The following is a 9,774-nucleotide window of genomic DNA, read 5'->3' on the forward strand; positions in this document are numbered from 1 at the left end:
ACAAAACAAACTTCAAATAAATAAAAACAAAACCCAACTAATGACTTTCAGAAAAGGAGGAAGAAAAGGAAAAAATGATGAAATAAAATTTAATGGAGAACACATAAAATCAGTAAAACAATATAAATACCTCGGCTTAACACTGCAGTCTACATCTACAACATTCACAGCACACATAACAGAAAAATGCACAGCAGCCATCAAAGCTATATACACCATCCGAAACCTGCAACTATTATCGCTAGAAACAGCAATGAAAATATTCCATGCAAAAATTTGTCCCATACTACTATATGGCATAGAGATAACCTGGGAAAAACTATCCAAACAAAACCTGCGGAAAATGGAACAAGTGAAGGCAAGATACCTTAAACTAGCGCTAGGGCTTCCTAAGAACACACAATCCAGACTAACATACGAACTCTGCAAGGAAAATTTCCTGTTAGAAGAACTCAGATATCAACTGCCAAGCACAAAAAACTCAGAGGAAGTTATCAAAGAAAGAAAACAAAAAAGAGAGGAAATATGGGAAGAGTTCTACAGCACTGATGCAATGACTGACAGAACCTGGACAGGACCCAACAGAAAATTACGACACACAGTTACTAGGTTGGCAACACACGGATTCCACCACAAGATATGCAAGAACGAACGTTTCCACGAAGCAAATGACGCATGTGTGTGTAAACACTGTGATAAAAAGTGCAGTAGATACCACATTACCATATGCAAAAACTTAACCACATCAATAACCGAATACAGTCGCGAATAGAAAACAATTACTCTATGCACATTGTGCGCATTCCCGTATTATATATAACTTTTTATGTACAAAGTTAGATAAGTTGAATTGTTTTATCCGTTTATTAATTCAAAATATTATCTATATTTATAATTTTTTTAAATTGTTACTTTGTAATATTTATATTTGCTTATGAATCTTATATTTATTTTTGACAGAATCTCTTTATGACTGCATGTTCCTTGACTTCCTCTATATCCAACGGTTGTATCAGCCTGGATTAACAGAAATGAAATAAATGAATAAATAATAAATTTGAATATAGAAATTAGAATTTTAACAGTTTTAAATGTGTTTTGAAGTATATACTTTCATTCATTCATTTTCTTTATTTTCCATATATCCATACAGGCAAAAAACCTAAGATGTGAGGTGTGTAATTTTGATAATAGAAGTATACATGTAATAAATTACATAAGTCACATACTGTATGGATCTATGGAGTTAAATATGATGCTGATATTATAAACATAATGGGTCATAGGTGTGTAATTTTTTACTGTATTTGTTTTAGTTAATATGGGTATTTTATATGAAATGGTGTAAATACAAGTTTTATAGTAGGTTATTTTTTAAGTATGTCTATTAAATGAAATCTTATTAAATTCTTTTGCCCTATAATATTATTTATGTTTATAGATCGATGTAAGTCTCTTTGTTTGATTGACTCGTGCAATTTTGCATATGCATGTTGATGTATCTGTATTCACAAAGACTATTTCCACATCCTGGTTTGTTAACCTGTATGGATATGTATGCAAAAATAAAGAATGGAATGAAATGGAAGTTCCTACATACTCAATGGGCACACAAAAACAGTCTCGAGAGCGGAACGTCAAAAAAGAAATAAGGTGACGAGATGTATGGAAATGGTCTACAATTTCAAACATTACATACATATATACATACAAACATATATTTCACAAGTCCAAAATACGATGGACATGAAATTCGTCTAAAGGTCAATGAGAAATGGTAAATGGTAAGAAAAGGCAAATGCGACCGTTAAATCGAATGCTACCTACACCTGCAAACTTCCTCTGTGTGCTTCCCAGTTTCTTAATCTCCAAATCAAAGTTATTCTTGATCACCTACGAATATATATTTCAGGTTCTCACAGTGTTGTAGCTTTCGGCCTAACGATACTGAACCCTTGACCTAATTAAGACAATTTATAAAACTATTACACCCCTAAAACGTAAAACTATATGCAATAGAAACAATAATACATACCACGGGAAACCTTGCAAGAAACTATTTATACCCAAATTGCATGCTAACGATCCCATTTCACTATTACCACTGTTACTCTCCATATATGGATACAATTTTATTATCTTTGTATACTATTATATCATTGTGTTATATATTGTATTATTATTATTATTATTACTTATTGTATTGTAAAGTATTTGACTTGTCCTATATCATGTACAATGATCCATGGATATGATATGAAATAAATAAATAAATAAGCACAAGAGATTTGGTTGCGAAATTATTTATTGCTATTCTTGTGAACTATGGGTNCGTGGAAGATTGGTTGTGTCAAAAGTGTGGTTGCGTCAAAAGTGCCGCTGTGCCATCTAGCAGCTAAGGTTGCGAAGGCATAACGACTAAGGAGGGTAAAATAATCATTGATCACACAATCCAGACTAACATACGAACTCTGCAAGGAAAATTTCCTATTAGAAGAACTCAGATATCAACTGCCAAGCACAAAAAACTCAGAGGAAGTTATCAAAGAAAGAAAACAAAAAAGAGAGGAAATATGGGAAGAGTTCTACAGCACTGATGCAATGACTGACAGAACCTGGACAGGACCCAACAGAAAATTACGACACACAATTACTAGGTTGGCAACACACGGATTCCACCACAAGATATGCAAGAACGAACGTTTCCACGAAGCAAATGACGCGTGTGTGTGTAAACACTGTGATAAAAAGTGCAGTAGATACCACATTACCATATGCAAAAACTTAACCACATCAATAACCGAATACAGTCGCGAATAGAAAAAAATTACTCTATGCACATTGTGCGCATTCCCTTATTATTAAATATTTGTTCCCCTCTAAATCTCATTCTGACATGGTCGGAAGAGATGATCAGAGAATTTAACCTCCATGAATCCAGCCCGGAAACATTCTATTTATATTTTGTTTGCCAGTAGTCTCAGCAGCCCAGAGAATATGACACCAAATTATTGGGCAAATAGTGAATGAATTGTATCGGATATGGCGCAGGTACCAGTCTAATTTGAGGCCCTATTACAGGATTTTCCAGGAGGAAATGAAGACAACCACAGAAAACCTCTGTAAAACACAGTGTTCCTTCCAACACGGAAACTGGGTGGGTAACTTTAAGGCAAGGGTGGCACTTGAATTCATTAACTGCACACTATGCCATGAAGATGTAAACAGGAGTAAAGGCATAGCTCCATTTGTGACCTCAGGACTACAGAGTTATGAGGGGTCTCCTTCGTTCCCCTGGGTGGACAAGCCACAATACCCCTTGTATAGGTTGGTTTAGCCCCAGAACATCTGGACAATATAAAGATGAGGATGACCTCTTGCCCTTCTAGGATCCCTTTGATCCTTTTGATCCCTGCATTGTCCAGCATGAAGCCTGATGGTATGCCAACTGAGCTCTCTTGGCTCCATGATACAATTTGGGCACCCACTAAAAAGTTCTGGAATATTACACAAGTTTGGGTTTATTTTCTTGTTTCATGGACATTATTCATATCAAACCAATCCATAAGCTGAACTTTGGTTTTTCAATGAAACTTTCTATAAAAATGGAGCAAATTATTTCATCTGGGGAGCGCCAACTTCTTCACTACTTCGGGATTCCATTAAGAATTATGGGTGTTATTTTATCCATATCAATCTGAATCCAATTTAGTGGAATAAGCTGGACCACTTTCACCAGTTTGTTAAGTGCTGGGGACAGATCAGGATGGAAAAATCCAATGAAAAATGTATTTTGTTTGAAGACAATCTTTATTCAATTGTATCTGTTTACCACTTACACCTGAATGCTGGACACAACACCATTTTCCAACCACTTCATTGCATAAGCAATGAAAAACATGAAAAAATACCAAATTTCCCACATATTAAATAATATCATTCAGACTTACAATATATACAGTAAAACTATAAACTATAATTAAGTACAGTTATTATCTTCTGGATAAATCATAAACTGCCAACCATAACAGATCTTTCTAAAAAATCTGATGTACTGCATGCTGATGAAACTTGAAATCTGTCTAGTGTTAAAGTCTGATAAAGGAAGAATATCTGAAGATGTAATGCCCCTTTGTATGAAGGACAATATTCATTGCTGGTTGATTATTCCTGTGCCTAATATTAATATGGAGATGGTGGCTTAAGGGGAATAGAGGTAAAGCTCCACACTTTCTTCACCATTAGGCTACAATGACATAACAGAACAGGTTCAGCCAAGAGCCCAGCTGACAGAAGGCTGGGTGAGCTCCCGAGTTGAATGTATAAGGGGTGGGCCTTCTCAGCCCTTGCACTGTGACCTACGGTGGTCTATTGTGCTTGAGCTCCAGAGTTGGTTTTGATGTCAAGGTAATGAGAAAAATTGTATCCCCTCTCATGCAAATCCTAGTTGTCTGGCTCACAGCCATTTTGCTTACTGAACTACCCTAGGTCATTAGTCAAGGCAGACATAAAACTTTAAGATGTTTTTCCACACAATCACATATAGGTCTATAAATGGTTCCTACTTCCTCTTTCCTCCTAACCATTCAAATTTATATTACTCTAGACATCACATTTTCTACTTTTTGTTTGTCACTTGTTTCAGTAAATACTAAATAATTACATGTATATCTTCAGTGCAAAAAGTACTACCATTCAGTGACAGTTATAACATATTGTAGCATGTTTTCGTTACTGAAGACACCGTTCAGATTGTTGGTTGGTTTATTTAACAACCTACAATTAATTATAACACTGTTGCGGGGTTTCATACTTTGTAACCCTATTCGCAATAATCTCTTAACACTGTTGCGGGGTTTCACAATTTATAACCCTATTCGCAATAATCTGTTCACTCTATCTTCAGTAGTCTACACGTATTCATAGTACAGGAGCTATATGTGTCACTGTGTTACACACTCCCAATTACTTCTCAATTATCACAAACTATCACTGATTATCATACACATCTGGTTCTTCTTTCCGCGACTGCTGCTATCCTTCGACTGTGTCACTCCTGATCACACACTAACTTCCAACTGTCTTTGGCGGATCTGTAGTTCCCTTATATAGTCGCAGTGTTTGCCTGTTACATAATGGGTACCGCTGTTATTACTGTCGTCTCTAGCAACCACTGTTTACTCGCTTTGCCTAGCAACCAGCGTGCCTGGACTCGGCTCACTTCGGCTCCGCTTGGCATGTCATGGCTGGCAGGGAGGGAGGGGCGTCATCCATAGCGCAACATGTCACAAAATGTTACTTTGGCGATGTGTACTAATATGCATATTAGTAACTGATGCATTTTTTTCCCCGGCTTCTGGAAGTCATTTCTGTCTCGTGGAAGAAGCTGGGTAACATTTCTACTTGGAAGTGTTACTAGAGTGCACAAATGAAAAAATGAAAAAAAAAAAAGGAAAAGAAAGAAAGAAAACTAACTTTCATTATAACAATACACAACATATCTGTCATACCAAATGTTAAGGGGTCAACATCTTCGTAAAGTTTGTGGGATTACACTGTTAAGGTCTGTTCCTACAACTTGTTCATATAAATTTTAACATGGTCTTCATATCTTCATCTAAGTTTCCACCATCTTAAGTGTCGTCATGTCATAGATTGGTAAAAGAAGACCAATTGTGAATGCTACTCTCTCTCCAAATAATTTTTCCAGTTTTGCTAGTATCCTCATATCATTTCACCTATGTTGTTTTTGTTGTATATATAGCTGATATGTTCTTTTTTATTTGTTTTATATTATGAATGCCTTGACTTGTCACCCATTTTATACTGTGGATGAATTTTTTGTACATACTAGTCGATAAGCTTAATTGTATTCTGGTTCTATTCTTATGTCTTGACTTCGTTCTTTGTACTACTTATTTATCTAATATGACTTTTCCACATCCTAAAGTATTGGATTTTATGGAAATAATAGATGAGTAATGAAAATGAAAAAAGAGCTTGTACTGACGCCTGAAACCCCTGAGAGTCCCAAACTGGGGGAGTTTTGTTGTATATATGGCTATGTTCTTTTTTATTTTGTTTTATATTATGAATGCCTTGACTTGTTCCTGTGGGAATGGAATGTTTGTTTTTTTGATCTGTGACTCATTCTATATTTGTTTCCCAGCTTGTATCTGGATCTATTTTTTGAATTTGAAATAAACTGAATTGAACTGTATTTTTAACTTTCAGTATTCTCGTGTCAGAATTTCTTTGGTGGTACAGTATAATGAAGATTACCATTACCACAGGCAGTGAAAATTAGGTCAGGTGATAATGGACAGCAGAAACCTACACCAAAATATAACATTTTAACATCTACAACCAGGTTACATTGCAGTAATTACTTATATCTGAATAACATGCTTTATAAAGTACAACCTCTTTGAATCTGAAATTAAGTATCTGATTACACAGTGAAATTACAGAGGTTAGAGGAAGTTTTGCACACACAGTTCAAAAATATTATCATCACAATGCACGTTGGCAGCTCGTTATGAATTATTTTATCTGGTGTATTATTAGTGCTGTCACTGTTGTGTGTAATTTGTGCTGTGTTTAAGCTATAAAATTTGTTATATCAGGTTTGTGTGGAAGGAGACTTTTTACTGAACCATTTTGAAGAATGGTGAAAAAGCAACATAGCACGCCATGAACACCTACAGCATGACATTAAAGAATCCTCTTCTTAAGAACTGTAAGGCGACACATGTTTGGCCCCCTTCAAGAGAAGAAATAATAAATATGACACGAACTAACTTGGTTTACAATTCCCAACAAAAATCTTAACTGTTAACATTTTAACATATTAAGACAGCCGCTGTCATTGTTAAAACATTACATTTATATATTTTAACATTAAAAAACATAGTGTAATAGTGGCTTCTGATTGCATTGATGTCCCTCTGAAGATGGTCTGTAAAGACCGAAACGTGTAAGGGATGGATTGAAATAAGAAAATCTTTACTAGTCACAGTGGATGGAACTGTTTAACCTCTTATGACCATAATCATTGAGGCACATCACTCTTATAAACTTCATACAAAATTTTATCCAATATCCTTCCCTCATGGTTAAGTCCACACCTAGACAAAATTATTGGAGATCATCAAAGTGAGTTTTGACATAACAGATGAACCACTGGCCAGATTTTATGCATTTGTCAGATACTGAGAAAAAGGCGGTAGTACACTGAGGCAATACACCAGCTATTCATGGACTTTGTGAATGCCTGTGATTCTCTTAGAAGGGAAGTATTGTACAATATTCTCATAGAGTTTGGGATACCTATGAAACTAGTTACGGTGATTAAGTTGTTTAAATAAAACCTATAGTAAAATCTGTACAAGTGATCATTAGTCTGATACATTTCAGATTCAAAAGGGTCCAAAGCATGCAGATGTTTTATTGCCACTGCATTTTACCTTTGTTTTAGAATATATCCTTATGAAGGTCCAGAAAATCAAAAGGGACTGAAATCTGATGCAACACATCAGCTGCTGGTCTGTCCTGATGATGATAATTTATTGGGAGGAAACATAAATACCGTAAGGAAAAACACAAAAGCTCTAATTGACGCTAATAACAAAGCTGCTCTAGCAGTAAATGCAGAGAAAACAGAGTGTATGTTGATGTTTCATCAGAAGAATGCAGGGGAAAATCTGAACAGAAACTTCTTGTCTTCTCATCTGCTGTCTAAACAGTTAAAAATCAGAATATACAAAACTGTGGTTTTGTATGGGTATAAAGCTTGGTCTCTGACGTTAAGGAAAGAACTCAGAATGAGGACATTAAGGGGAATATTTGGAGGAAAGAGGGATGCAGTTATAGGAGGTTGGAGAAAACTGCATAATGAACACATTCATAAGTTGTCCTCTTCGGCAATTAGAATCATCAAGTCGAGGTGAGATGGACAGGGAATGTAGCATGCTTGGGGGAGAAAATTAAGGCATATAGGATTTTGATGGGAAAGCTGTAAAGAAAAAAAAACACTTGGGAGAAATAAATGTGGGTGGGAGGATAATATCAAAACCGATCTTAGATATAGGGGGCACGCAGTAGCTTAATTGGTTTAGGTAAATGCTACAAGCCGGAGTGTCATGGGTTCAAGCCCCAATGATGTCACTAGATTTTTTCAATTGACCTAATCCTTCCAGCTGCACTATGGCCCTGGGGTCAACTCAGCCTCTAACAGAAATGAGTACCAGGAATATTCTTGGGGGTAAAGCGCAGTCAGCATGTAAGGCTGACAGCCTTGCTGCCGTCTTTGAGCCAACTGTCTAGAAAATATGGAAACCTCAACATCTCACAACCCTATGGGCCTCCATGGCCTATTACAGGGACACCTTTACTTACTTTTACTTAGAAATATAGGGTGGGGTGGTAATCTGGAATAGAGAAGGCACATTGTGGTCTTCAAATGAAGAAGTGTATCACTATTATATTTAAGCATCCTGTTGCACTCTATACGATAAATGATATAATGATATAAACTCCGTCCCAAGTGCAAACAATATATTATGTGTCCTTGATCTTGCTCCTTTACACTACATGTTTCGGCCTCAGACGGCCATCATCAGGTGTATAACACTCACGTTGCTGTCACACTGCACCCAGCTCAAAATCTAACATTTAAAAACACTTTCCTTGTTATTATCAACATCTACTTCGTTGATATCTGTCTGGTTTGTAGATTATTTTTTTTACACACATTAACCCCGACTTTCCTGTAGTAGCACTATAAAATCTTTAGTTCTAATTTTAAAATACTTTAACATTTTTCTCTAAATTTTAAATTTAAAATTGTTAGGGTTACTCGCCCTATGTCTAAAGTGCTGCAGTGGCTAGTTCTTGTTTCCACACTGTATAGGTGTTATCCTGTGTGCGTGCCGCTGCACACGTAGTAAAGAATAGAAGCGGCACGCACACAGGAAGACTACACAGGATAACACCTATACAGTGTGGAAACAAGAACTAGCAGCTGCAGCACTTTAGACATGGGGCGAGTAACCCTAACAATTTTAAATTTTAAAATTTAGAGAAAAATTTTAAAGGATTTTAAAATTAGAACTAAAGATTTTATAGTGCTACTACAGGAAAGTCAGGGTTAGCGTGTGTAAAAAAATAATCTACAAACCAGACAGATATCAACGAAGCAGATGTTGATAATAACAAGGAAAGTGTTTTTAAATGTTAGATTTTGAGCTGGGTGCAGTGTGACAGCAACGTGAGTGTTATACACCTGATGATGGCCGTCTGAGGCCGAAACATGTAGTGTAAAGGAGCAAGATCAAGGACACATAATATATTGTTTGCAAGTGTATCACTGTTGATATATCACAAGAGAAGTGAAGTGAATTCTGGTCAATTCAAGGAGCTGAAGACAAAGAAGCCAAAAGATATGTCAGCTGGACAGTGCTGCCATGAAAGGTTGTCTTCTTAGTTCCTGGAATATAAAGAATTCTTCATTTTTACATCTGTTGTTATGAAGGGTTGACATAAGCCAACAATTTTGAATTGTTTCATTTTGGTCCGTTACACTATCAATCACCAACTACCAATAAAACCTCCGTCGAGTGTAACAATATATATTCTTGTCACCATTTCCTCACATTTGCCTTACATGTTTCGGCTCACAGAGAGCCATCATCAGAGGCATCCACAACAAAAATATGGAAACACTTGCACTGCTCAACAATCACAATATACAGTTTTTTGTGGAAGATGTTACAC

The 9,774-nt window shown here is 36.1% G+C and overlaps 1 long non-coding RNA gene across 2 annotated transcripts in view; it reads right to left on the minus strand.

Annotated features, from left to right (window-relative positions):
* The window catches only part of LOC111875360, a 5,398-nt gene extending 3,249 nt beyond the window's left edge, over positions 1 to 2,149 (minus strand). The window contains exon 1 of one of the 2 annotated variants that reach the window (XR_002844711.2): positions 2,036 to 2,149. This is a non-coding gene — a long non-coding RNA (uncharacterized LOC111875360). The other variant, XR_002844712.2, reaches the window with a different exon arrangement.
* Between the last annotated feature and the right edge of the window lie 7,625 nt (positions 2,150 to 9,774).

The sequence above is a fragment of the Cryptotermes secundus genome, unplaced genomic scaffold (genome assembly GCF_002891405.2).
Source record: "Cryptotermes secundus unplaced genomic scaffold, Csec_1.0 scaffold2092, whole genome shotgun sequence".
Lineage (NCBI taxonomy): Eukaryota > Metazoa > Arthropoda > Insecta > Blattodea > Kalotermitidae > Cryptotermes > Cryptotermes secundus.